The sequence below is a fragment of the Camelus ferus genome, chromosome 17 (assembly GCF_009834535.1).
Source record: "Camelus ferus isolate YT-003-E chromosome 17, BCGSAC_Cfer_1.0, whole genome shotgun sequence".
In the NCBI taxonomy this organism is placed as follows: Eukaryota; Metazoa; Chordata; class Mammalia; order Artiodactyla; family Camelidae; genus Camelus; species Camelus ferus.
This window is the reverse complement of record NC_045712.1, coordinates 28,782,978-28,810,726: the sequence shown is the minus strand read 5'-3', so window position 1 is coordinate 28,810,726 and position 27,749 is coordinate 28,782,978. Positions and strand designations below refer to the sequence as shown.

General features: G+C 56.2%; 1 protein-coding gene across 3 annotated transcripts in view; it reads left to right on the top strand.

Moving 5' to 3' along the window:
- The first annotated feature begins 4,764 nt into the window (after positions 1–4,764).
- Positions 4,765–27,749, top strand: part of SLC6A6 (solute carrier family 6 member 6) — a 75,721-nt gene continuing 52,736 nt past the window's right edge. For 2 of the 3 annotated variants that reach the window (XM_032458720.1, XM_032458719.1), the window contains exon 1: positions 4,765–5,052. The gene's annotated coding sequence lies outside the window, so the exon portion shown is untranslated. Of the gene's footprint in view, positions 5,053–17,459; positions 17,580–27,749 lie in introns of those variants that run through there. The other variant, XM_032458722.1, reaches the window with a different exon arrangement.

Sequence of the window (27,749 nt, the reverse complement as noted above, 5' to 3'; positions counted from 1 at the left end):
ATAACCAAATATAAGAAGGCAGCCATGAGAGGCCGGGCAGAAATGCAAAGGAATTAGGCCTGCCCGGGTATGTCTGGGAGACGGCGATGCTCCCAGAGGCCCAGCACCCTCCAGGTCGAGGATTCTCGGCTCTGACGAGACATCCAAATTGCCCGGAGAACTTGATTTCTAAAAAAGCCTCCTATCTAATTAAATTAGGATTTCGGAGGATGGGCCCCAGACCTAGAAAGATTTTTGTGAGCTTCCCGGGTGATGGCCCTGGGCAGCTGAGGTTCAAAAGCAGTGCCCATCAGAGGGCTGGTGAAACAGGACCGTGGGCCTGGCCCCCGAATTTCGGATTTGAGAGGGCTGGGGGGGGGGGGCCTGGGACTGGACATTTCCCACAGGGTTCCAGGCACTGCTGTTGGTCTCGGGGCCACACTCGGAGAGCCAGACCATGCCGTTGCCTCTGCCTGTGAACTCGTCCCCGGGAGAGCACGTGCACTTTGCAGTCAGTGGGGGCTGATCTCAGCCACCTTGGCTAACCGTTCGTGCTGCAGATGGGGAGACCGAAACACGGACAAGCAGAGGCCCCCGGGGTTACGGAGCCATTAAGGACCTTTCAGGGCTTGGATCCAGGCCTCTCCAGGCAGGGGCTCCCACGTGGGGTTGAATGCACAGCCTTGAGGACGGGAGGGTTTAACCCCAGCTACACAAACAGTTCTGCAGTTCGTGAATGTGTGTAGGCGGGGTGTCCAGTATGTGGGTGGTGTTGCATCTGTAGGCAGCCACAGCCCCGTTCACTCATCCAGCAGATGTTTGGGGGGGCACCTACCACAGGCCAGGCACGGCTCCGGCCCTGGGAGTACGGCGCTGGCCCAGCAGACTCCACCCTGCCATGTGAATCGGGCAGCCTAGGTGTGGAAACATATGAACAGGTGGACGTGTAAACCATCAAGGAACATTTCACCCAAGTTAGGGTGACAATATCACCAGGTCTCAGGGGAGGAGACACTCACCTAACAGCGGGAAGGGACCAGCCCTGGAAAGGCTGCTGGGAAGTACTCAGGCGGGACGGCCAGAACGAAGACCCTTCGCAGGAGAGCCCGGGGTCTGAGGCAAGCCTGGAGGGCTATGTGGCTGGAGGGGGAGAAGGAGGTGAGTGACAGAGCTGGGGGTCCCAGAGGCTGTGGGGAGTGTGGGCTGGTTCAAGGCAGGAAAACCTCAGTGGGTCTGAAGATCTTTTGACTTTTACTGAGGTGTCCATCACACTGAGTGATATGCTCAGATCTAAAGTTTACCGCATAGGTACACACCTGCGGGGCGCTCACCACATCAGGAGGGTGGCACCTTTCCAACCCTAGAAGGTTCTCTCAGGGTCCTTCCGGCCCCCCCAACCCCCTTACAGGGGCAAACAACTGCCCCTATTTCCAAGACCATAGACTCAAACGAGCCCCTATAAATGGCCATTTAAATGGTGCTCTATGATGTCCTCTTCTCCCCCTGGCTTGGGGCGTCTCAGAAGTCCTCCATCCATCTGTTCTCCATTCTCCTGCGGGTCTATGCAGCCGGAGCTGTTTCTGTCTCCTGGCTCTCAGGAGTAACGCCGCCATTCACATTCTTGTACAAGTCTCACGTGGACATCTGTTTTCGTGTCTCTTTGGTCAGAGCCTGGGCGTCGAATTGCTGGCTGATCGGTGAAGTGGATGTTTAACCTTGTGAGAAATTGCTGACCTGTCTTCTGCGGCAGCTGTGCGGTCATGCCTCACCAGCGGTGGAGGAGAGTCGCAGGACCCCTCTGGCTGCTGTGTGGAGATGGGCTGGGGCGGGAGGGGACGTGCGGAGGAGGCCTGCGGTCACCAGAAGGGAGACAAGGGTGGCCAGGCCTGAGGGGCTGAGGAGCTGGAGAGCTGGGCTGCGGGGGTGGGGCGGGGGGGAATGAATGCTCCTGTGTGGGTCCCCTCCCCTGCAGGTTTGTCTCAGCACTGACACCTTCCCTTCCCTGGGGGCAGGGGAGGAAGTGCACCCTGGAGGTCTGCCACCCACAGACCACATCCGGCCAGGACCTCCCAGGATCCTCTGCGCTCCGGCCGTGCTGGGCTGGGCGCTGCTAGGGACCCCTGCCTTCTGGGTGCTCCCAGCCTGGCGGAGATCCAGGCTGCAGGAGGGCAGTGGGCAAAGTGCTCTGGGCGAAGGAACAAGCAGAGGGGAGGGGACAACGGGGGTGAAAGCCAGGAGGTAGAAAAGCCCAGGGCACGCAGGCGGCAGGGCTGGCGGTGTCTGGCTGACCCGGCGGTGTCTGGCTGACCCAACGCTAGACTGGGTGCCAGGCGGCAGTCTCAGTGCTTGGCATGAGTCACCTCCACTCAATCCTCACAACAACCTGGGCAGGGGGGTTATGGCCAGTCTGGCTTGACACATCAGGGAACTGAGGCACAGAGAGATCACAGGACCACCCTGGGTCGCACAGCCCAGGAAGGGCGAAGTTGGGCTTTGCAGGCAGGAAGGGGGATGGGGTGGGCAGGAAGCTGATTCTTGTGGCTCAGATGCGCTGATAAAGTCTCCGTGGCGCAGCCATCTGTCCCTCCACATCCAGTGATGTGGACACAGGGCTGCACCCAGGAGAAAGTGACCAGGACGGGGACTCCTGTCTTCAGGGAGCGCCATTCCCAGGGCATGGAGGCTGGCCAGACAACCGTGGGCAGGGCTAGTGCTGGGACCTCCCTGTGCGTCCAGATGGGCCAGCATGGCTGGACCCCCAGCAGCATTTCAACAACTCTTGTCGGTTGTCTGATAGACAGAGGAGATGAACTGTTCTCTGGCAAGGGGTGAAGGGTTTTGTTCAAAGCCTGGATTGATTTCTCTTTATTATTGCCAGCTGCTGAGGAAAAAAAAAAAAAAAGCATCGTCCAGCAGCCTTTTCAAAATCTCATTCACTGCCTTTAATTCCAGGGCCGTCCGTGAGTCCTCCCCGCAATTGATTTCCGTTCTTGAAGTGGAAAGAATTAGTCTCAAAGGAATTTCAGGCCAGAATGTGGCTTCTGAAGGAAACCTCTGCCTGGCTTTCCTTGAAGGTCCCTCCTTGCTGCCAACGTTTTCGCTTCCTTGGTGCTCACGGTCTCTTCCAGGAGCAAGGGGGTAGGGACACACACAAGTACACCCAGGGTCGCAAACTCTGCCCTCTTCAGGGCTGGGAACTGGCACAGGACGGGGTTGGGGGGCACTGGCAGTCCTGAGGAGCCGCGCCCGTATGCGCGGGGGGTGGCTGATGCCTGTCAGCCCCACGGGACGGGAGACAGGCAGTGGCTGGGATGCTTGAGGCACTGCTGGCCCTTTGGTTCATCCTGGAGGAAGGGGTGCCTGGGCCCGCAAAGGAGGGCAGGGGAGGCACTGGAGAAAGGCATGGAGGGCCTGTGCCCATGTCTGGTGTGGCTGCAGCTGTGGTGGGGGTGCCTGTAGAAGGTCAAGATGGAGTCAGACAGCAGGGGGCTCAACGAGGACACCAGGGAGAGATGGAAGGGCACCTCCGGAATCCTGCTCCCCACATCCCTGTCCACAGTCTGGGGCTGTTCAGAAGAGGGTTTACCGAGCACTTGCAGGCAGCGGCTCCGGCCTGGGCCAGGTCTGGCGTCGGGGGTGGCCTCTGCGGGGCCTGTCTGGTATTTCTTCTTTCACTCTCAGTCTAAAGGGTAGAAGGATCTATGCGCTTTCCACACAGCCTCCAGGTGCAGAGAGGGAGTGAGAGAAAGCGAGAGGAGCGCCCTGGCTCAGAGAGGGGAGGGGCCTGCTGGGAGTCACACAGCACTTCCCTCAAGCCCAGCCAGGGCACCGGTGTGGAAAGTGGTCTCTGAGGACCCGCTCATGCAAATAAGGACAAGAACAATGGCACATTCCCCATTTTCATTTAAAAATAGTCACAGTTGCTGACACTCGCTTGGCACTTTCTAAGTGTGCCAGGAGCTGTTCTGAGCTCCTAACACTGTTAACCTTGGGTCGTCATAGCAGCCAGAGAAGATAAATTCTATTATCTGTATTTCCATTTTACAGATGAGGAAACTGAGGCATGGAAGAGAGCCTGAGTCATCCCCCAAGATCACCCAGCCCAGGCAAGGCCAAGGATCCGGGGAGCTCTTTACTAGTTTCCCGTCACATTCTCATGTCACCCTCAGGTCTGGAGCAGGCGGCTAGGGCAGAGTGGCTGTGCCCACTTCTTTGAGGAGCCCACCGAGGCTCTGGGAACCTGAATGATGGCCCAAGAGGATGCAGTGGAGTGGTTTGGACCTTCCTCCTCAAGGAGCTGGGGCTGCACCCCATGAGCCAGGTGGAAGGGTAAATAGTGGGGTTTGGTGGCTGTGCTGGGAGGGAGCACGTAGGGGTCCCGGGTTCTCTTGCTCTTTATGGGAAATCAGGAGAGGGCTGAGGACCCGCTGCAGCCCTTGGCACCAGGGTTTGGAGGTAATGGGTTTCCTGGAAAAGAGTGCTCTCATGGGGGAAGCAGGGGACTGAGTGCTCGCCCGACTCATGAGGGTGTGCGCGCGCGCTCGGCGAGCCCAGGCTCTTTGTGTGTCCGAGCCCGAGCGCGCGTGCGTGTGCGGGGTGTGTGTGTGTGTGTGTGTGTGTGTGTGTGTGTGTGTGCGCGCGCGCGCGTCCGTGCGTGTGTGTATGTGTGTGTGTGTGTGTGTGTGTGTGTGTGTGTGTCCGCGTGTGGGGCGGGGCTGGGCGCCCCGGCCCCACCCCTGGCCCCGCCCCCGGCCCGGCCAAGCTGGTATTTTTCCACCCAGCAGGATGGGTGATGCTGAGAGCTGCCTGCTCAGACAACAGACACGCGAGGTCAGGAAGAAGCCGCTTATAAATTACCGCTTCCTCCGCGCCGCCGCCAGCGCCGAGCTCCGGGCCCTGGCTGCAGCCCCGCTCGCTGGCCCCCGCCGAGCCCCGAGGACCGCGCGCCCAGGAGCCGAGCCCCGCCGAGAAGGAGCGCGGAGCGCGGACCCCGCGGGCCAGAGATCCAGCCGGCCGGCAGCCCCCGGCGAGCGGAACCGAGCACAGCCGAGCGCAGCGCCGCGGCCGCCCCAGGTACCGAGGGAGCCGGAGCCCGGCGCGCGGAGCCCCCTCCCCAGCCCCGACCTCCTGCCCGCCCAGGGCCCCCAGTTTCGGCGCCCCTTTCACCACCGAGGGAGGGACGGAGTGGTCGCCCGCTCAGCCCCCCGCGGGGCTCTTATTGTTTACCGGCGAAAGGGCTCAGGCTTCTAGTGCAGGAGGCAGGTGTGTGTATCTTCTCTCTGTCGGTGTCTCAGTCTCCCTGGGTGTCCGTGTGCATCCCCGTGTCCTTGCGTGTGTCTGTGTGCTCCTGAGGGCGGCTGTTTCTCCACGTCCCTAGCAGCATGCACTTGTGTGTCCGGATGTGTGCCTGCTACTCATGGGTCGGGTTGTGCATGTGTGTGTTCTGGTGTGGGTGTGTGAGATACCTGAGTGTGGCTGTGTTTTCGGATGTGTGCCCTTGTGTGTCCTCGTGGGTGTCTGTGTGAACCTGTGTGTGTGTGACCATGTCTCCGCGTACCTGGCTGTGCACGTGTGTCCCCGAGTGTGGCTCTGTCTCTGGGTCCCTGGTTGCCGACTCTCGTGTGTCCTTGGCTGTACCTGAGGGAGTGTCCCCCTTGCCTAGAGGGCCAAAACGCCAGTGCTGGTTCTCCAGGGCAGGCACTGAGTGGGGAGAGGTGATAGGGCGGCAAGGCTCCAAGGGTGCTGCCTGTGTGCGGCGTGCAGGTGGCAGTGCCAACATCCACCCTCCTTGAGTGGCAGGATGGAGGCCCGGAGGGACAGCTGGGAGCCAAGTGGCCAGTAGGCAGGGACAGCAGGACACATCCTCCTCTAGACCTTTCCCTTCCTTCTGGGGGTTCCTCTTTTGAGCTGGAGGTTCTGGTCCCCCTCTCACCAGGGAAGCCAGAGAGAGAATCTCAGGGACCTCCTCCCACAGCCCCGAGGCTTCGTCCTGGGCTAAAGGGGGACCTGTGGGCTGCCCTCTCGGGCACTCAGAGGGAGGTGTGTACTGGGCAGGGCCACTGGCCTGGCTATTTTGGTCACTGCCCAGCCTCTGCCAGATCCCGGCCTCCCCCAGGACCAGCCCCAAAGGCTTGGGAGGCAGCCCGGGTCCCCATTTCCTGCCTGGGGAAATAAATCAGCTCAGTAACCACCCAGATGCTTGAACAGAGGGTCTTGGGGCTGAGGCTGAGTGGCGCGTGGCTCCTTTTGGACTTGGGTGAATTGGCCTCTGCTTTGGCACTGCTGATGTTAAAATAAATGTCATGAAGGAGATCTTTTCTTAATTTCTTTTTAATTTTTTCTTGGCTGGAAGGGAGGGGATCTCATCCAGAGCCTCCCAGCCAGAAGGAGTTTATTTTTATGAGAGAGAGCGAGTGAGCGCTTAGCAACCGCCTGCCTCCCTCTCGACCAGGGAGTCAACTGGGGAGTGTGGGGTGGGCACCGGGAGGTGTGGGGGCGGAGTAGGGGCAGGAATTCCATCAGGATGTTGTCAGGAGGAGCTTGGAGGGGGACCGAGGGCCATGGCTGAGAACCCATCATAGAGCGGGATTGATGGAATGGCTAGAGGTCTTGGGCCTGGCTCAGCCCCCTGTTGACCTTGGGCAATCTTTTTTTGGCCTCAGTTTCCTCATCTGTGTAATGGGTGGAGTAAACCGGTTATGGGGTAAGCTGAGACCAAGAGGTAGGAGCTGGTCCCCAGGGGGTTGAGACCAAGAACTGAGCCTCTGTTTTAGTCAGCAGGCGACCTTGGGTGATTCCCTCAGCCTCTTTGAACCTCAGCTTTGCTATCCAGGCAGCAAGGACGCCAAAGCCAGCCTCCCTGCGTCCTTGAGGGGATTGAGGGAGATGAAGCTGAATAAGCCTGTGGTAAGCTGTAAAGCCAGGCTCGGCTTCAGAGCTGCCGATTAGAGGGTGTCACGAGGTCCCAGGTCACTGTGGTATGTGGCAGGGCCCAGGGGCACTCTTCTGCTCTTGTCCTAAGGGAATGTCCTTGTACTGACCTGTGGTGCAGCCGCTGTCGACCTCCTCTGCCCCTTCTCTCCCATCTCATCCTGCGGAGATCCAGTCACATCTGTTTTGTGGCCCTAGTGGGAAGTGCCCATTTCACAGATGGGTAGACTGAGAGCCACCAGAGAACTTTGATTGGAAAGCGGCAGGATTCGGCGTCAAAGGCCTTCCCTTGGCCAGCTGTGAGTTTGGGCTCCGTGGAGCTTTAGTCACTGATGTCCCAGGGAGTTGAAGTTGGACAGGGACCTGGAGAAAACAAGGGTCAGAGGTGCCTGCTCCTCAGAGTTGGAGGGTGAGTGCGTGGGCCCCTCTGGTGCCTTGATTCCGTCCCTGTTCTCCTCCTCAGGGAGCCCTGCCACTCTTCCTACTCAAGTGTTGGTCCCCCACGAGATAGTGTGGGCCCTGGGGATGGTGTTTTAACTCTCCACCTGTCAGCCTGTCAAAGGATTTGGGAGCCGGTCAGACTTTATCTGAAAGCCTTTCCAAAGGTCCCGAGATGATAAGACACTTGTGAGTCATTGAACACATTCCTGCATATAGGAAAGAGCTGAAAAGTAATTTACAAGGAGCACCTGGAATGCAGCCTGGCCACGGCTGGAGGGGGTCTGGGTGGGAACTAGGGGCACCCTTGGAACCCCAGGGTCAGCCAGCAGGTGTGGGCTGACCCCCCACTTCTGCAGAAGCTTGTAAGCTAGGGTTGGATTCTTCGGGGCCTCATCTCACTCTCACGTGCTGGCCAATTTATCTTGGCCAAAGTGTTTCTTTGAATTTATGGGTCCTGGGGAGGAGCTCTGGGTGTGGAAATGCCCAGGGCGGCCTTCGAGTGTGAACGGGAGCTCTTTTGAAATGTGCCGCGTTTCTTTGGTTGATAAACCTTGCTATTGTCAGTTCTGACTGGCCACTGGATCCGGGGTAGACTGTTGGCTTTCGAGAAGCTCATAACCCAGAGGAAGGTGGACATTGGCAGCTGCCACCCATGGGGTGCCGTCCCTGAGTGCGCAGGAGGGCAGAGTTGTAGGCAGGAGGCATTTCAGCGCCTTAGAGGAGGTGATGTTGGAGTTGGCAACTTCTGTGAGCAGAGGAGAAGAGCGGAGGCTGGCATTCTGGGTGGGGGGCATCTCAGGTGCAAAGGCACTGCGGCATGAAATAGTCAAGTGTGTTTGTAGAACAAGCCTCGAGGAGACCCAGCTGGAGGGAGGAGCAGGCGCCAGGTGGTGGAGGACCTTGGGTGCTGGGTGAACGGGTTAGGCTTTATTCTCGGGGCAGCAGAGACAGAAATAGCATGAGCAGTGGAGAAGCCAGGTGGACCCTGGAGACCCTCATGGTGAGTGAGGAACTAGGCTGGGGTCCCGGGCCAAGGGTGGCGGGGCCACTGCTGGTCAGGGCACAAACTGTTGTCCACGCCAGCGAATCTTGCCCTGAGGTCTTTTTGTAAACATGGGTAAAGGCCTGGACATGCTGTTTAACAGGTACACAGGCCATTAACTGCACCTCTGAGCTCCCTGGAGCGTGCAGCCCTGGTGCCTTCTGTCCTGAGTGGCTTCATTCAGGGTTTCCCTACTCACCTTACCTGCTCAAAGGCTTCATTTGGAAACCTGAACTGAGGGGAAGGGGTTAGGGGTATCGGGGAGAGGGCAGAAAGAGTGGAAATTGCTCCTGTTTCTAAAGGTCTATGAGTCAATCAACTCCCTCTTGTAAAAACCGACATACAAACCAAAAATCACTCAACACAATAAAAAGGAGAGGGGGTGTGGGGGTGGGGGAGTGGGTCGCATTAACTCTAGTCAGGCAACAGAATTACCTGAATGACTTTGTACAGATTCAGGCTCCCAGGCCCGAACTTCTGGAATCAGAATCCCCAGGGGGTGGAGCCTGGGAATATGATCTGTATTTTTAAACATTTTCTCATGTGACTTAAAAAAATATATATATTAAAATTGAGATACAATTTGCATTCAGTGAAATGCAGGCAAATATTCTGTTACGGTCTGTTGAGTCTTGTCACATTTCTACACCTGTGTAACCACCATCCAGATCAAGGTACAGACCATTTCCAGCCCCCGCAGAAAGATGTCTTGTGCCCCTCCGCCCTCCCAGAGGCAGCCAGTTTCTGATTTCCATCACCTTTAGTTCTGCCAAGCCTGGAACTTCATGTGAATGGACATGTATGCTAGATACTCTTTTGTGTCTGACTTCTTTCTGCCTGATGATTTTGAGATCCATCCATGCTGCTGAGTGTGTCAGTAGTTCCTTCCTTGTGCTGACGAGGAGGCCACTGTATGGATGGACCACAGTTTGCTTATCCTCTCTCCTGGGAATGGACACGTGGGTTGTTTCCAGTTTGGGGTGAAGATGAATGAAGCTTCTTTGAGCCTTTGCGCACAAGTCTTTTTGTGGGTGTGTATTTTTCATCTTTCTAGTGGTGGAGGTGCTGGGGCGTGGGGTAGATATTTGGTAACTTTATGAGAACCTATCAAAGGAGTCTTTTTTTTAATTAAGAAAATCTGGTGGGGGGGTAAGTAGCTTTATTTGTGTGTTTATTTATTTATTAAATGGAGGTACTGAGGATTGAACCCAGGACCTCGTGCTTGCCTGGCGTGCGCTCTGCCACCGAACTCTACCCTTCCCCGAAGGAGTCTCTTAATTACAAAAACAACAGACCCAGAGGAATTATGAAACTGTATAAAGTAAAAGTGACTCTTAAAAATCATTTATTTACAAAGTGTAATCTAATCTTCTGTCTGTCTATCTGTCTTGTCATCTCCCTCTCCCTATAATAACAACAAAGGCCTTGAAGGTTATACATTTTCCTCTGTGTACAGCTTTAACTGTAGCCTTCAGCCATCTCTATGTATGTACGTTCCTTTTTATTACTTACTAGATAAGCTCTCATTTCAGTTTTGATTTCCTCTTTGATCCAGGGGTCATTTAGGATTTGTTCAACAAGCAAGCTGTGGTGGTTTCGTTGTTAACGAAAATGGCACGGTGCTGTTCTTGGTTCTGCCACTTACTCTGTGCAAACAGACCATTGTGGCCCAGTGGCTTGTCAGAACGTACAGATCTGTCAGGCTCTGTACAGCTAGTCTGTGTTGAGACTCACTGACCTAGCCTGGCCATCACCCGCGTGCCACCAGCTCAGCGAATGAAACGCTGCCACCAATGGCTTTGAACTTGCCCTTGAAGGTGGGCAGAGAAGCAGCCCAAGGTGGCTCGGCATTCTGAGATGGGAAGGGACCCAGACATTAAGCACCACTCAGCCTTGTCTCCCTTCCTGCCCTGAAGCCCTGTGCCTGACTTGGGCCTTCTCACCTCCACCTTCTAGCTCATCCAGTCTCAGAAAATGACTCGCCACCCCTCACACAGAGGGACACAGGGCGGAGAACTGGAACCAGAGCCCATCCTCATTCCACAGGCCGCACCGCAAATGTGTTTTATTAAGCACCTGCTGGGTGCTGGGCATCCCACCGAGGCCAGAGCAGGGGACAAGTAGATGAAAAGCCCCTGTGCTCTGGTAGCTCACTGTCCCACGGGATATCAGGAACAGGTTAATGAACAACCCTGAGGGATTAAGCCAAGGGCTGGGAGCACCAGGGAAGGTGTGAGGGAGTGGTCCGTTGGCTGGGGGTTTGAGGACTTCGGGGGGTCACGGAGTTCAGCCTCCCTCCCCACCCACTTTACAGATGAGGAGACTGAGGTCTGAGTGAGACAGGAAGCAACAAAAGGGCCATTGTCCACAGACTGGCTGTCCTCCCCCGGCCCACCTGCCATTCAGTGCTGAGAGAAAACAGGTGACGCTGAAGACAGCGTTTTCATCAGTCTCAAACTTCTGATGACTGTGTTCACCATCCTCTGATCCTGACGGTATCCCAGCGGTGGGGAAGGGGGAGATTCCCGGGGCTTGGCTGTGCCCGCGACGCCTGCGGAGTCTGGAACGGCGCTTCCTGGACAGCGGGACCGCCTGGCTCCTGGAGGGCGGCTCTGGCCACCGTGAGGAGTGAATGGAGGCAGTTGTGAGGGCCGGCCAGCGGCCGCGCCTGCTGGAGGGCGGGACGGCTGCGCTCTTCTGGTTCCGCCCACCCTGGGTCCGCCCCGGGCACGCCCGCTGCCGAGCTCCGCCCCCACCGCCCCCAGTCCGGCCAGGCTCGCACCGCATCTCTGCGGGGTCCCTCGTGTGGACGCTCTGAGAGTTTTCCGCTTCCCACTGCTCTCCTTTGCACAGGATAGAAGAGCTGAGTGACGGCCTTTTCCCCCTTCCCCCTTCCAGCAGAAAGCCCTCGGCTCAGCCAGGTTGCCCGTTGCCCGGTGGGGGTGGAGGGGTGCGGCTGGCCTTGGGCTTCAGCAGAGTCATGCTGAGCGGGGAAGGACTCCGGAAGGGGGCGGTCCTGAAGGCGCTGCTCTTTTGCCCCATGGCCAGTCAGCACCTGGAGATGACGGCTGCTCAGCCCTGATGGGGGACTCGGCCATGATTTCAAGGACATTCATTCTGTCATCAGGTGGCACCTGGTGTCTCCTCTCTGGGTAGATGTCACCACAGCCCAAGACAGCAGCCTCCTGACCAGCCTCCGTGCCTCCAGGGCTTCTCCCTGTAGCGTTGGGGGCCAGCTCGCAGTATGTCACTCTCCTGCTCAGAAGCCTTTAGTGGCTCCCTAGTGCTGTGTGAAATCCAGTCCAAAGTCCTTAGTCCGGCAGTCAAGGCCCTTCATGATCTGGCTCCCGGCCAATGTTTATTCTCATCTGGACCAGTTCTCTCTCTCTTCTGGCTGGTTTCTGCTCCTAGACCAAGCCTCAAGCTCTCGGTTCTGCCCTTGCCCATGGGCCCTGCCCAGATGTCAGCCCAAAAGTCCCTTCCTCCCTTCCTTCCCAATTCCCACTCTTTGAGGGCCAGCCTGAAGCTCACGAAGACTTCCTTGAGTCCCTCAGTGTTGCCGCCCCATAGAAAACACTCAGCAAGGATGCTGTGAGTCCACATGGACTTAATCTCGCTCTGCTCTGAGCCCTTTTCTCTGGCCGGAGCCCAGACCTGTGTGGTCTTGCCTTTTACCCAGTCCCTGACTGAGGGCACATCAGGGGACTGACAGGTGCTCCAGCACCAGCACAGGGCCTGGTCCACAGTAGGTGCCCGGCACACAAAGGCCACCTGATTCCCTCCATCCTGAAATGAGAGCCTGTTTGAACATCTGGGTGGGTCCTGGCTTGGGAATTACATTCGCCCATCACCATCCATCCACTCAACAAACATCTGTTCTAGGCTCCATCCTAGATCCTGGGGATGCGGCAGATGAATAAGACAGACCAACTCATGCCCTCATGGAGCTGACCACAAAACAGCGTAAGGAATTGTCGCAGGCGCACTGCAACACCGGGGTTCAGATGCTCTTGGCCTCTGGCTTGCATGTGACCTAGCCAAGTCCTTTCCCTCCCTGGTCCTAGCCTGTGAGGAAACTTCATGTTTGAGGGAAGTACCGGCTGAGGGAAGGGAGGAGAGACCCTTCCTTCTCTCTGCGGGGGAGCACACGTTGTCACCACACAGGTGCTTCCCCAGTGGGTCCCCTTTAAGGATTCAATTGTAGTCCTGCTGGTTTTCAAGATGTCTTAGCTTGAAAGGGGGCATCCGATTTGGGGACTGCAGTTCAGACATGCTGTGAGCAACAGACTTTCAGTGAAAATCGCTTCCTTGGGGAAGAAAGTGGGTTTTTAATCCATCATTGGCAGAAGAGTATAGATCAGAATAGACCTTGAAAAAACCCTACCCCGCCAGCCTCTGTTGCCAGGAGTGAGCAGAGTCTGTTTCTGTTTCCACTCACTGGTGGAAGGTGTGGGTTGTTTGAAAAGGATCCCAGGACTGAAAAAAACAGTACCAGTTGCAGCGAAACGGTCTCCCAGGGACAGCTCTGGGCCTCGCGTGTGGTTTGTGTTGTCCATTCAGTGTTTTATAAATTCGAGCCAGTGTTTTTTCAATGTGGGATTTTTGTTTGTTTTTGCATCCGCCTCTGGTTGCTCAGTTTCTCTGAACAGACCGCCCTCCCACCCGGCAGCCCCCCTCGGACTCTCAGAGTGCCCAGCCCACCTCCGCTTCCTCCATTAGGTCCCAGCACGCCTCCAGGCGGACGAGCAGGGCAGATGGGAGCCGTCCTGCTCCGTCCATTCAGCTGGGCTGACAGTGCAGCGAGGAGAGAGAGATTCCACAGCCTCTACCCCATTGACTGCCCTCCAGTGGGGACCCCTAGCGCTCTCAGGGGGGTTCAGGGCTGAAGCTGGAGAAACCCAGCCACCTCGCTGCACCGGGGGGGGGGGGTGGTGGCTGGGGGCTCCTGGCTGGAATTCACTCCTCCCAGGGCAGCCCCCTCTGCCAACCTCTGCTGGAGTTCTGGGCAGCGCTCCAGGCAGAGAGGGTGATTTGCCTCCTTGAACGGGAAAGTTTCAGCCTTCTGCGGAAACCAACAAGCAGCCAGTCTCTGCCGAAAGCCCCGAATCTGAGACAGGAGAATGTTTTCTGTATATTTTGTTACCTTGTCTGAGCCATGAGTTCAGTCCAGTGATCAAGTCCAGTGGTCGGTACCTACTTACTAAGTCCTGTGTCCCCTCCCCTCTCCTGAGCCATCCAGGGGCTTGCCATTAGTCGGGAGGCTGGGAAGCCGAAGGAGTTTTCTTCCCCCTCGCAGCATTTCATTACCTCTGACCCTTGCCTGCTGTGGCCCTGGGCCTGGAGTCGGTTGGTGCGCCTTGGCTCCATCCTGGGATGTCGCAACAACAGTCATAATTATAACATACACCAGCTCTTCATAGCCTTGGAATATGTAGCCCTCACTTGGGATCTTGTTGAAATGCCCCTTCCCCGGCAGGAGGACTAAGGTGGGTCCTGAAATTCTGGGTTTCTAACCAGCTCCTAGGTGATGTATCTGGTCTGAGGGCTACACTTTGAATAAAGGAGGTAAATCACAGCCTTGGGGCACCTGCCACACTTTGTAAACCACGCCCCATGCCTTGCAAGCACTGTCTTCCTAATCATCATTCCCACTTTGCCTGTGAAAAGCGGGAGGCCCCAGAGAGAGCAGGTAACTTGCCCGAGGTCACACAGCTGGGAGGCCGCTGAGCCAGGCCAAGCCCTCTGGGCCAGTGCCACCTTGGAAAGACTGCTGGTGGGGAAGCCATTTTCTGAACCGTGTCTGTGGTCCAAAAGCCACAGGAGGCTTTTCTGGGCAGCCAAGTCGGATGTAAATCAAGGAGGGCCCGGGGCCAGCCCGGCCGCGCTGACAGCGGAGCGGCCGAGGCAGCGCGTCAGGACCAGCCCCGCAGCGGGTTCGGTGCTGGCCTGCAACCCCATGAGGGGAGCGCAGGGAGGGGATGCTCACAGCTCCAGGAGGACCAGCGTGCGGCCCTCCTGGAGCCCAGGAAGGCACCAAGTCACTCTTACTGCCTCCCCATTATTTAGATAAATCCCAGGGCGGAGGGCTGGCTGGCAGGGGCAGCAGTGGGCCAGGCGCAAGCTGGGACCGGGTGCTTAATCATTTAAAGGCTGGCTCCTCCTGCCATCACACAGGCACTTTTCCTTAATTGGGGGTCTGATTTGGAGACGGAGATTCCAGGGTCTCCTTCCTGGCTGAGCTTCTGTTTTTGTACTGGGCACGTGCCGTAAGCAACTGGGAAGAATAGAATAGATATAGAGTCTGGGTCCTCTGAATGTCCCTGGACGAGCTGGGTGAGCTTGTGAGAAGGCAGAATCTTGATCCCCACCCCAGACCTGCCGAGTTGTAGACAGCCCTCTAGTCCTAACTTGGAGGAGGGCTGACTTCTCCACCTCCGGCCGGCCAGATGCCCAGGGGTGGGAGAAGGTCAGTCCCAACCTTTGCAGCTGGCTAGAGTGCCAGGCTACAGGGAAGCTCAGATGGCATTTCATTTGCAGCCTCCTTTTCTGAAGGCCTGTCAGAGAGGTAAAGGGATGTGCATAACATGACACCGCAAATTCAAGACAGGCTGTGGGCCTGGGTTCTTAGGGTTGCAAGTGGCAGAAATCAGTTCAAACTTAAACATTTACTGACTTCCTTAATTGAAAAGCCCAGAGTCGTACATCAGGTGTGGCTGGATCCAGATGCTGAGAGATGTCACTGGGGCTCAGTTTCTTTCTCTCCATTTCTAGGCTCCATGCTCCATGGGTTACCCCGAGCTGCTGAGGATGTACCCCCCACCCCCCAGCAAAGCCGTCTAAGCCTAGAAAGAGCCTTTCCCCCCAATATTTTTAGCATAAGTCCCTGTCATCACTCTCATTGGCCAAGTCTTGGTCATGTACCTGTCCTTGAGCCAATCCTGACAGCCCTCTGATTGGCTCGGCCTGGCTCACACCCCCACCCCCGGAAGTAGGAGGTGGGCTCAGCCCACCCAGAACCCCACGGGTGGGGAGTGGGCGTGTGTGGGTCTCCTGGTGGAATAGGTGCAGGCTACCCCCAGGAAGAGGGGCCGAGGTGCCCGTACACTCGCTGGGCCCACAGGGACTTGCTGCCATCTGTATTCTCTGAGCTGGGCTGGCCTCTTACTTCAGATAGAATTATACTCTCCTTCCTCTGGCGCTGCTGCCCAAAAGCAGGGTTCGCCTCTTCATGGGTGTCGAGACAGTAGACACAACCAAGCCGAAGATCGGGAGAAGGAAGGATTTATGATCACCCGCATCAAGTATGGAGAACATCTGGGAACTTTCCCAAAGCAGTGTCTCCCCGAACAGCAAAATTGGGGAAGTTTTAAGCTGGGGAAGTACATGCATATTCATGAAGGAGCTTGAGCAAAGGAGACTTCAGCCCCAAATTGGGGCAAAGGTCAACAAAGTCCAAGCTTCCGTTTATCAGCATTGTTATTCTGTCCTCCACCTGGGTGGGGGCCTCAGCTCCTGCAGAACTCAGATATGTCCTTCTGTATGTCCCGTGAGGAGGTACCTAGGGCTCTGCCTTATCCCTGTACTGGTGCTTGGCTGCCTTTTCTCTGTCCCTGCATTCCTTTGTTCCCTTAAGGTCATTAATCACTGAGACCTGTTTGAGGGCAAGCGTTGTGGCCAGTCTTAGATCACAAAGTGGCTCAGGCCAAAATGGCTTCTCTCATGTCGAGAAAGTCGTCCCTGGTTCTCTTTCTCTAGGGCCCCGCTAACCTACCTGCTTACTGTTCCTTTAACATCGTGCCTGTAATTGTGCGTTAAATATGCTACCTCACCTTCCTTTTTGTCTCTCTCCCCTTGGTTACCATCCTGGATACCAAGGAACTCGCTGCCACTTCCACCACCCACACCCGCTGCAGACATTACTAATCCACCCAGCATTCACAGAGCCATGCATCCACCCACAACGTGAAGCCTTGATGGAGTCCTTGTCAGGTCAGCCTCTGCTCCAAGAGAGCAGGGCCTTGGCTGTCTTGTTCACTGCCGTGTTTCCCAGTGCCTAAAACAATGTCTGGCACATAGTAGGTGCTCAATAAATTATTGACTCAGTGTTCCTACCCCCGGTGCCTCAGACACCATGGTGCCAGTGTGAGCCTACTGAACATGGGGGCCCAGACCCAGCAGTGAGGCTGGGGGACAGGGAGCTCTGCAGGCTGCTGGGACGCAGTCCTGCGTCTGGGAGGAGGCTCCAGGGGCAGGGCTGCAGGTACACGGAGGAAAGACGTGTCCAGCTCTGAAGGCCTCTCTCTGCTCTCCCCTCCAGCCCCTTCCCCCTCTGCTAATCTGTTTAGCTGTTTAGCGAAGTGTAAGATCTTTTTTGATAAGGAAGCATTTCCTGGTTTTCTGCATTTTTTTATTCCAGGAAACCAGGTGAGCCTTGCAGCACAGCCGTGCTGGTGGTGTGAGAGGCAGAGGTGATCTGCTCCCACTTGTGTTATTTCCCAAGCTGAGTTCCAAAGAACAGGAGGTGGTCTCTTAAAAAAAAAAAAAGGCTTCTGGGTCATTCACTTCTGGGGACCGAACAGTTCACCAGATTCCCTTGGGGCAGTGACTCTCAGCCTCTAACCAGTTGATGGGTGCCCTGTTCTCCACCCAGCCTTGGCGGGTCCCTGTGTTCACAGGGGACGGTCACCCACAGACCTGGGCTCTGCCCACGGAGGGTGACGAGCAGGTGCTCGTCAAGTTGGTTCTAAGGTTCGAGGTTGGATGTGCGTGCAAGGAGGAGCTGCTTGGCTCCCAGGAGACAGGATGCTGGGCCGGTCGCGGGCTCGTGGGAGCACAGGCTTTGGGTCAGGGCCAGGGGACCGTTCACCTGTTCGCAGCCGGTGAGAAGGCCGTCCTGACCGCAGGCTGGGCCCCCGCCCCTCCCGGCACCGGGCCTTGCTGCTGGCGCTCTCAGGGACGCCGCACCCAGGAGAGGGCTGCGTGAGCGTGCGCGCGCGCGCGCGTGTGGGTGCGCCGGCGCCGCGCCCCGGTGTTCCCGGCGCCTTTCCCGCCGGGTGTGGATGGGCCCCTCCCAGCCGTGCGAGGCTGGCTGGCCACACAGGGAACAACCTGAAAGCCTGACCAGAGCTCGCTTCCTCTCCCCATGATAGGCCCAGAACCACAGCCCCTTCTGAGGGGCCTCCAAAACGTAAGTGGCATTTCCCCTCCCGCCCCCCGGCCTCGGTGTCTCAGCATGTGCGGCAGGGCCCCATGGTGGGCGCCGCGGGGCTCAGCGGGGGAGACAGAACCTTATGGGCAAGTCTCCTCTGGGTGGCGGGTCCGGGGCCAGGCTCACCCACCTGTGCGCGCCGCTGCCAGGAGGCAGCCCTGCAAATGAGCCGAGCACTGATTTTGGAGACCTGGCCAGGACTCCCTCCTGGCTCTGCCACCGGGTGGTGATGAGGGGGGCCCTGGTGGAGTTGATTCTATGGTTCGAGGTTGGATCCATGAGAAAGGGGGGGCTGCTTGGTTCCCAGGAGACAGGATGCTCCAGAAACCGGGGCTGCTGTCCCAACTGCCTCTTTATTAAGCATTTTATTTTTAAAAAACTGAAACCTTTCAGAAAAGTTGCAAGAATGTTCCAGTGGACTTGGCATACCCTTCACCTAGATTTTCCAATTGTTAACATTTGCTTCATCTCTTTAATATAGACTATAAAAATGCTCACGTTAATAGCCTTTCTTTTTCCCGCTGAATCACTGGAGAGTCGCAGTCATGATACCCCTTCGCCTCTAATCCTTCAGCATGCATTTTGTAAGAGCAAGGCCATTCATTCTCTTATATAAGCACACAGTGCTCAGCCCTGGAACATTTAACATTGACACAATTCTGTTATCTAATCTAAGACCTTAATGACATTTTGCTGATTGTCTGGTATTTACAGAACCTGCCCCCCGCCAACACACACCCCCATTTAGGATCACAATAGTGTTTTTAAAAGGGTTGTTTAATGGGGCAGGAACCTGCTCCAGCCACTTTTTTGCCAATGTCTTCTGCACTTGGTATAAAACATCCTAACTGTAGGAGCTCTCAAAGAGTCATAACATTCAGCAAGAAATGCATTTTACGACTGGAAGCCCCGTGTACTCACACATGCATGAAACTGAAACCAGAGTTTCACAAAATAACACTCATACCTTCACCATCTCCAGGGCTGTCCCATTCTCTTTCGTACAAGAGATAGCCCTGCCCCTCCAAGTTGATTGCATGACCCACTAGTACATTTTGCTCTGGAATTTGAAACTTTGACTTTCTGGGCAGAAGCTTCTCCCAGGGACCAAGGCCTGGGGTTTGGTCGATTGGGATACCTCGGGAGCCAGGACGGGGAGAAGAGCCCGAAGACTCTTGGCGTCTTTCTGCCAGGCATGGACCCAGTTCTACCCTTGGCATCAAGCCCCCAGCCCTGGGTCTTTGTCACCAGCAGCCACAGGCCCCTGGCCCCACAGAGACCTGCTCTTCATGCTGTGACATCGGATGTGGAAAATCGGGTGGGCGTGTCCCTGGTGGCCCAGGACACCTCCCTGACCAGCTCAAGTGGCATGGAGATGCCGTGCTCCAGGCCAGCCTCCAGAGTCCTGACAGCGATCGCACATGCCCACAGAACTCCTAGCAGCATGCTCATGCTCCTGACGGAGCGTTTAATGATCGCAGTGACTTTATCCTGCAGCAGTCCTGGGCCTGGCACTGTGGTTCCTTTTGTAGAAAGGACACACGTTTATCGAGTGCTTACTCTGTCTCAGGCACCACTAGGCAACTTTGACTCCTGCAGTCCTCACAGCAGCCCTGGAAGGTGAGCACTGACTTTCTCTCCATTGTACAGATGGGGAAACTGAGGCTCCGAGAGGTGAACTGACCACCCCTTCTCAGGTCACATCATATAGGATTTGAACCTTGGTTGATCTGACCCTGTGCCCACACCATCCAGCACCCTCCCCTCCTCCTCCCCCAGGCTGGGAGCAGACTCTGGTCCAGTCCCTTCCCGAGGCCTCCCGCTGGTTAATGAGTAGCTCAGGGCAGACAGGAAGCCAGGTGCCTGCTGCTGTGAAGCTGGAATGTGAGTTCTGCTTCCAGATAAAGAGAATCTTATGCAAGGGGCTCAGGCTTTATAGCAATAAACAGAGACCGGCACTGTCCTCCTCGGCCGAGGCTTGCCGGTCCATCCGTGCTTGGTGGGAGCCCATTTTACAGGAGAGGCAGCTGAGGCTGAGAGGCACGTTTGCTCTCGGGCCGGCTGCCGCCTCCTCCAACAACTCTCTTGGTTGGGTCTTTCTGAAGGGGCTCCCTGGCTGCCCAGATGGCTGCAGCAGGATTTGGAGGGAAGCGTCCTGAGTGAACAGAAGCTGTTGTCTCTGATGTCTGAGCACTACCCGGTGTGCAGCCTTTAGGTTCCCATCTGGGAAAGGGGTCGGTGGTCTCTCAGAGCCCCTCACAGTGTCCTGTGCGGCTGCAAAGAGATGACAGATGTGTGCTTGTCTCTCGGTGGTTCAGCAGGCCCCGAGTGACTAACGAACTGGCCCCATATGTTATTCCTGACCGAGGACAACCCATGCAGTGGAAAGTCCATGGAGCTGGAGACTCAGACAGTTCTGGGTTCAAATCCTGGCCCCTCCCCTGGCCAGCCCCTCCCTGTGGCCTGGAGAGGGGAGTCACTCGGGGAGCCTCTGCGAGCCTCTCCTTCCCCGCCTGTGAAATGGAACAGTAACAGCCCCCAGGAGGAGTAGAAAGGCCCTGAGTAACAATGTCACCGCATTGGGGTTTGTTTCCAAGCTGTCAGCGGGCCTGCAAAGCCAGTGCCATGCCCCCAGCAGAGTGTCTCATCATCTCCCAGATGGGATCCCCCGAGCACCCCCTCCTTCCTCAGCTGAGAATCAGGTCCATACCCTTGGCTGCCCAGGAACGTTAGGAAGGGGGAGCCTCCCTGGGCCTGTTATGAGGATTCCCTTGGACCACCCCACCCCACCCCGGGTTGTAAACTGGACTAGGACGGGGGTCTCCATCTTCCAAAGCACTCGCTCCCTGGGAGGGCCAAGGCAGTAAGAAAATGGTATTTATTATTTGTTTACCCTGATTATAAAAGTAAGACTTTTTTTTAATTGAGATGTATTTGCCATACAACGCTGGTGCGAATTTTAAGTGCACAGGGTGTCGGTCTGATTCCCTGATACTGCAGTGTGACTCCTGCTGTCGAGTTAGCTAACACCTCCATCCAGTCACATAATTATTTCTCCTCGTTTTGGGCGGTAGTATACTTTTGATACAGAAAATTCGGAGAACACAGAAAAGTCAAAAGAAGAAAATAAAATTCATCTCTGTTCCCATTATCCAGAGATAACTACGCCCAAATGTATGTTTGTAAACGTGTGGGTAAATATACATTATTGAAATTTTTGCTTTCCGAATTGAACTCATAGCGTGGCTGCTGGGGAGCTGGCTTCTCCCACCACAGCCCACCCCACTCCCCGCCACCCTGCAACGTATTTCTTAGAGTTTTTTTTTTGGGGGGGGGGTCTTGAGTCTTCCAAGTCCAAGGTTGGCAGACTTCTTAAAGGGTTGGGTGTGTGTATTTTGGGCTTGTGGGCTTGTGGTCTCATCGCTTCCGTTGCAGCTAGAACATAGTCCAAGATGATATGCAAATGGTGGATGGAGCTTTGTACCAATAAAACTTTATTTAGAGCAAAAGTGCTGGGTCTGGCCCAGGGGCCACAGTTTGCTGACCCCCAGTTTTATTTTGGTTTGTTTGGGTAAAGTATCGTTTATTTAATTAATCGCCTAGTGATGAGAGATTGGCTGTTTTCAGTTTCTCTTTCTTGTAAGCCACCTGCTGTGAACATTTTTTTTCTATTTTTAATTGTGGTAAATTACACATAACATAAAATTTGCCATCGGAACTACTTTTAAGGCTCTGGTTTAATAGTATTAAGTGTATTGACACTGTTGTGCAGTCAGTCTCCGGAACTTTTTCATCTTGCAAAACTGAATGCAGTGAGCATTTTGCATGTTGGTCTGGATAGGACGTTGGCGTTGCCAGCCTGGAGGCATGTGCATTTTTAAGATGCTGGCACAGGCTGCCAAATTACTGACCCTCCAAAATTGCCCTCATGTCGTCAGTGACAGCCCTCAGCCACCGAGAGCGAGGGTGGCACATTCCCGGGGGATCTGCCGTCAGGGTTTTCGGGAGCCGAAGATTTAAAACGATCCATCCCAGAGGAGCCGCTCCCACCTGCTGGCCTTCCCTGTTGAGGGGAAGAACACAAACTCAGCAAGCAAAAAATGCTTTGAATTCTGGGCCACCTCAGAGGCTAATATGTGCATGCTTTAGAGAGAGGAGAGGTGTGTTTAAGACCTAATCTCAGGTATCCGGTGAGTCTGGGTGTCAGTGTCTTTTGGCCTCTACCTTGCTGTGCGACCCAGGGCATGTTACTTAACCTCTCTGGACTGCGGGGGGGTCCTCTGTCTAAGGAGACATGATCCCTTCTCTGGTTGTTGTGAGGATCAGGAGGAAGAGCCGAACGTCCCCAGGCCAGTGAGGAGCACGTGGCAGTTACTGCAGCGGTGCTGTCGCCCTAGCTGGTATTCCTGTGGCCCCTGTAACGGTTAATACTCCTGCCGCCTGTATCAGGGCAGTCTGGGTGTGCAGCCATAGTGCGTGCAGCGCTGGGCGAGTCTCAGAAAGGTCTTCCGCCTTTAACATTTGCATCATCTTAGAGCATAGTTGTTACTGTCCCCACGTAACTGGTGGGAGATTTGAGGCTCCGGGAGGCAGTGGCCAGGACGGACCTGGGGTGAGCTGCGTCTTTGGCTTCTGATCTTCCACACGGCAGCCGCTGGAAGATGGGCTTCTGGACACAAAGGCGAGCAGGAGCCTCCTCTAGGGCCTCACCTGTGGTGGGAGAGCTTGGGCCTCAGGTGGGGAGAGCCCCCCCAGGGGCCACAGGGATTTCTTCCAGGAGAGAGCTGATCATCCCAGTGCGAGTGGTTCTTCTCCAACACCACCCAGCAGTTCTCCAGCGCCAGCCCGTGGCCTGCAGTTTGACTCAGTGCAGCGCTGTGCGGAGATGGCCTCAGGATGGGTGGGGAAGGGCTCAGTCCCACAGGACTGGCCTGAGTCGGAGGTTCCCGTGCCCCACCCGCCCCTGCCCCATCCTGGGGTGGGGGGCATGGGGGGGAGGTGTAGCTCAGTGGTGGAGTGCCTGCTTAGCATGCACTAGGTTCTGGGTTCCATCCCCAGTACCTCCACCAAAAATAAATAAACAAACAAACAAACCTAATTTACCTCCCCTGCAAAAAATAAAATGAAAAAAAAAATTTTGCTAGAGCAGATCACAGAACAGTTTGCTTACTTACTAGATCACCGGTTTATCATAGAAAGAGATAACTCAGGAACAGCCAGATGGAGGAGACCACAGGGCAAGGCCTGGGGCAAGCTCAGAGCTTCCAGGCCCTCTCCAGGCACCACTGTCCCCGAATCTCCAGGTGTCACCCACCTGGAAGCTCCCTGAACCCCGTACTTTGGGATTTTGTGGAGACTTCTTTACCAAGGCACGATCCATTAAATCATTGGCCGCTGGTGATTGACTTAACCTCCAGCCCCTCTTCCCTCCCCAGGGGTGGGGGATTTGGGACTGAAAGTTCCAGGCCTCTAATCACTGGTGGCTTCTCCTGGCAACCAGCCCCCTTCTTTAGCCACTAAGTCGCCTCATTAACATGACAAAAGACACCTGATCATTCTCACCACTTAAGAAATTCCAAGAGTTTTAGGAGCTCAGGGCCAGAAACTGGGACTAACCTTACATTTCTTATTATAAGTCACAATTATCACAGGACTTTTTTCCCAGAAACTTGACAGGGCCTTTCAAAGACCAGAGCTTCCCACCGAGGTGAAACCCAAGGGGTTTCTGGAAGCTGATCTGTGTGCAGCCAGCAGACAGCAAGCCCAGAAACCCAGGGTCCCAAGGCAAAGCCGGTGCCTCCCAACCCCTAGGACTGCCTGTGGCCGCTGGCCTTGGAGGGGCTGGTTCCCTGGGGCCGTACCCAGCCGCCCTCCGCCCTCCGGCTCTCCCACCAACGTGCTGGGGACCTTGGAGAAGTCACTCCCCTTCCTGGGGCCCTAGGGTTTCCTCACATGTAAGACCGAGGTGTGGGATCATCTCCCCGGGATGGGGGCATGGGGGGGGGGGCTGCCGGCATGGTGACGCCCAACTTTGGCCACGAATCTCAGCTCTGCCATGTCAGAGCTGGGTGCCTGGTGGGAGGGGGTCTCCCTCTCTGAGCTGGGTGTTCTCTGCGAAAGTGGCAGAAGTGCGCGTGCCCCCCAGGGCCTGCGTGCTTAGGGAAGGGGCCGGCCCCTGGCCGCTGGTGGCACACCCTCCTGGGGCCAGATCTGTAGACCCCTTGGGGTCCCCTCATCGCTCCTCCCCCAGAGCGGGTTTGGGGTCGGCCCGCCCCTCCGCCCCTCCGCCCCTCCTTCCCACCCCCCTCACCTTGCACATGCCCCGCCTCGGTGCTCTCTTCCTCCCTAGACTCTTGCTCTGGGGTCCACCAGGGCCCACGCCCCCTCGCTCCCTCCTGCCAGCGAGGGGGTTGTGGCTCTTATGTTCTCAGGGTCCAGTGCTGTGAGCTTCTTGTTCTGCTGTCTCCTGGTCTTTTCTGGGCGTCCTGCCCGCCCCTGACCCTGACCATCTCCCTCATGTGAGGGCTTTCGCTTGTCTGTTAAGTTCCTGAGGCCCAGGGAGACCAGGTTCTGATGAGAAATCCAAGGCTGGGTCCCGATCCGGAGGAGGACGCCGTGATCCATTAGCAATGTCTGTCAGGGTGGCAGGACAGGAGGACAAGGTGGGTTGTGTCCGTGACCTCCTTGGTAGCAGACGCCTGCTTTGGAAAAACTGGGGAAAAGGAGGGGCTGAGAGGATTGTGAACAGTCTGTGCAGCTGCCAGGCAGGGGGCCTCGTCTCATGGGAAGAAAGAAAGGAACTCGGCTTCAGAGAGTGTGACCTTAAGCTCCGAGTTCTTGAACTTGCATTTAGGGGGCGGTTTTCAGGCGGGGCTCCCAGCGTATTTGATTCCTCTTATCTCCCGGGTCTCATGTTTTTTGCTGGGTGTGGAGGGGGTGACTGCTACATCGAGACCCTCCCGATAAGGCTGCCAGATTAAATGCAGGTGCCTGTTGAATTCAGGTTTCAGATTGACAGCGAGACAGTGTTAAGCATAAGTGGGTCCCGCGCAGCGCTGGCTGAATCTGACAAGCCCACCTCAGCAGCCCCGTTTGCCCCCAGCTCAGGGTGCTCATGCCCACGGGAACTGTTGCAGATTGCTCCTTGAGGTTTCAGGTTGTCCCCGGGAATCTGGTCGCAGCGGCTCTCCCCCGGGCCCTGGCCTTCTTGGCTGTGAGACTCAGCTGCTGCTGCCTCTGGCCTCCGTCTCCCCGTCCAGGCGACAGAGGGGCAGGCCTAGCAGATTCACAGGGGCCAGGTCTGAGGTCGAGATGCTCACGGACGACTTCACAGTCATTTCTGTATCCCTTATTCAGCATTCATTCACTCACTTGCTGAGGATTTATTGAGCACACACTGTATACCAGGCGCAGTGATGGGCAGTGGGGACAGAATGGGAGCAGGGCTGGAGGGGAGACACAACATGACTGAGCACACACCATTATTCAGCTGCAGTGTGGGGTAAGGCTCCCCAAAGCAGTCGGTGAGCAGCTCAGAGTAAGGGAGGCACACAGCTTGGACCGCGAATCACCTCTCATTCTCAGGAGCCTTTCTGCCTCCAACCTTCCCATTTATCCATCCTCAGAACAAGGTTCAGAGAGGTGCAGCGACCTGCCCACGGTCACACAGCACTTTAAGACGTCAGGTGCCTCTCCTCTTCTGCTTCCTGGTTTCATGACCTCAGGCAAGTCCCATCCCCCACTGGGCTTTAGTCACCCCATCTGGAACATGGGGATGGAGATGCCCACTGGGTGAACTGGTGCCCAAGGGAGAAAGCAGCTGGTGTATTGAAAAGTTCGTGCAGTTATTTCTCACTAATGCAGCTTATGAATAACGTCTGTAAAAAAGTGCTTTCAGGGAAGATTTAGTCACATTAAACAGTCAGGACGTTCAGTGAAGTCTCTTGCCCTAAAAGAGACAAGACTAGAAAAGCCACAGCTCCCAGGTAGCCACTTCTGGGCACTGACCCACGCACCTCGGACCTCTGGGCAGCTGACCCCCATGTGGCCAGGCTGAGGACCTGCCCTGCCGTGCTTCTGGGGAGGACAGCCACCCCAGCTTCTTTTTTAAACAAAATAATTTTGTATCATATTCATAAACATTATGGCAGATGCTGGCAATACAAACATAGGTAAGACGTACTATCAATTTTCTTAGAATTTTACAATCTAGTAGGTGAGACTGATGTGTGAACATATAAAGTGCACTAAATGCTGGTGCTTTTCCCCCAGTGTTACTGAGAATTGCTGTGCAGCGCTGTGTGAGTCTCGGGTGCACAGCGTGACAGCTTGGTTTACGTGTACCGTGAAGCGACTGCCACGGCAGGTTCTGTTAAGGTCCACACCTCGTGAGATGCCCCCCACGTCAGGTCACAGTGCAGACCTTTGACTTCCCTGTGGCTTTTCTCATCCATCTAAGAAATTTGCATGTTTTCAAGCTTTCTCCAGCCCTGCTGAGGGGGTTGGGGGGTGCCCAGGCGAGAATGTCTGATGTTGGGGGAAGTTTGGGGAAAACCTCTAAGCAACTGAAAACTGAGAATTGAAAGTCTGCTCGTCAGTCAGCAGAGGGTTCCGGACTTTTCCTGTGGCTCAGGCCCCCAGGCTCTGGGGAAGTGGAGGTGAGCCCTGCTCTGCCAAGCCTGGGAAGTCCCTGGCCAACGGGGAGATGCTGCAAATCCAGTGTCCATTGGCTGGGTCTCTTGAAGATGCTCTGGGCACCCAGAGTTCAAAAAGCTTTCCCAGAGGCCTTGAACGACGGAAGCATGCCAGGTGGACAAGACTGGTGAGTAAACGGCCCACGGAGAAGCCAGCAGAGCGTGAAGGCGTGGCGTGGGCCGTGGGAGCGTGGCGTGGCTGGGGCGCCGTGTTCTGGGTCAGGGAGAGCAGCTGGGTGGGTGTCGGTCTGGCCTGGTGCCCCTGGATGGTCTGCCCAGCGGCTGGTCTCGATCCACTCTGGGGAGCCTGCCTGGAAGCAGGGTCCTTATTTCACGCTCCCGGTGGCCCGTGAAGGTAGGGACTGTTGTTTAGCTGTTGTTTTGACAACTGGCTCCTTCTGCTCAGGAAGAAAACCAGACAAGCCCAGCCAGCACCCAGACACGCTCGTAGGAGAGTCGCAGGTGCCCCAGAGGCCCCAGGAGGAGCCCACTGTAACGAGCCGTCTCACCTAGTTTTGCCGATTCACATGCGTCGGGGAGCGTGTGAAGTGCCGTGGGAGGGGACGACGTCGCCAGCGGACTTGCCCCAGAGCACGGATGGAGAAACTGTGTTTCGTGTTTTCCCTGCGTGACTATCACCCTGGGTGCTTGTCTCTGTTTCTCCCAGCCCTCCCCACCCCAGGGTGCAGAGGAGGAGGCAGTGTTTGTTGATGAACTGCAGGAAAGGAAAGGAGGCTGATCTTTCTCATTCAGGGGCCAACTGCCTCCTGAGCGAACCCAGTCTTGCCCTGAGGCACTTCCTGGTCCCTTCCCTGTGTAACGGCCCATTTCACAGATGACAACAGAGGCCCTGAGGCTAAGTGACATTCCTGAGGTCACTACTTGCCGCTGGCAAGGGGCAGAATTAGGTTCCAGCTGAAATATTTGATGGGGAAGCAGAGCAGGCAGATGGAGCTGGGCCAAGGGTGTGTGGGGCGCGCCGGGCAGGGCGGGGTGGGGAGGGGGAGGCTCGCAGCTGGGAGGTTCAGGGACAAAGCTGGAGAGGCCGGGAGGGTCCTTCCTCTCCACTGACATTATGGGGGGGGTTATGTAGGTCAGAACTCGGCCATCTGGGGGTCAGCAGGGACTGACTGACTAAATAAACAGATGAGGCAATTAAAAAGGACAACGGATTTCTCGACTATTTATAGCTGTGGCCTAAGTCGCAGGTATCCTTGCCCCCAAGGGTTCAAAGGAGACTTTTCACATGGCCCAGGCTCCCCGTGGGGTGAGTGAGCTGATTAAGGCCCAGGCTGTACTGGAGGGGACACTGGGCAGGGGCCGCGGCGGCGGCAACCAGGGTGAGAAAGCTCAGAGGAGGTGGGGGCGCTCTCAGGCCTGAGAGGGTGAAGGCGGCAGGTACGCTGTGGGCTGGCGGACAGCGCCCCTGCAGCCTTCCTTGCCTGCATCCGGTCCC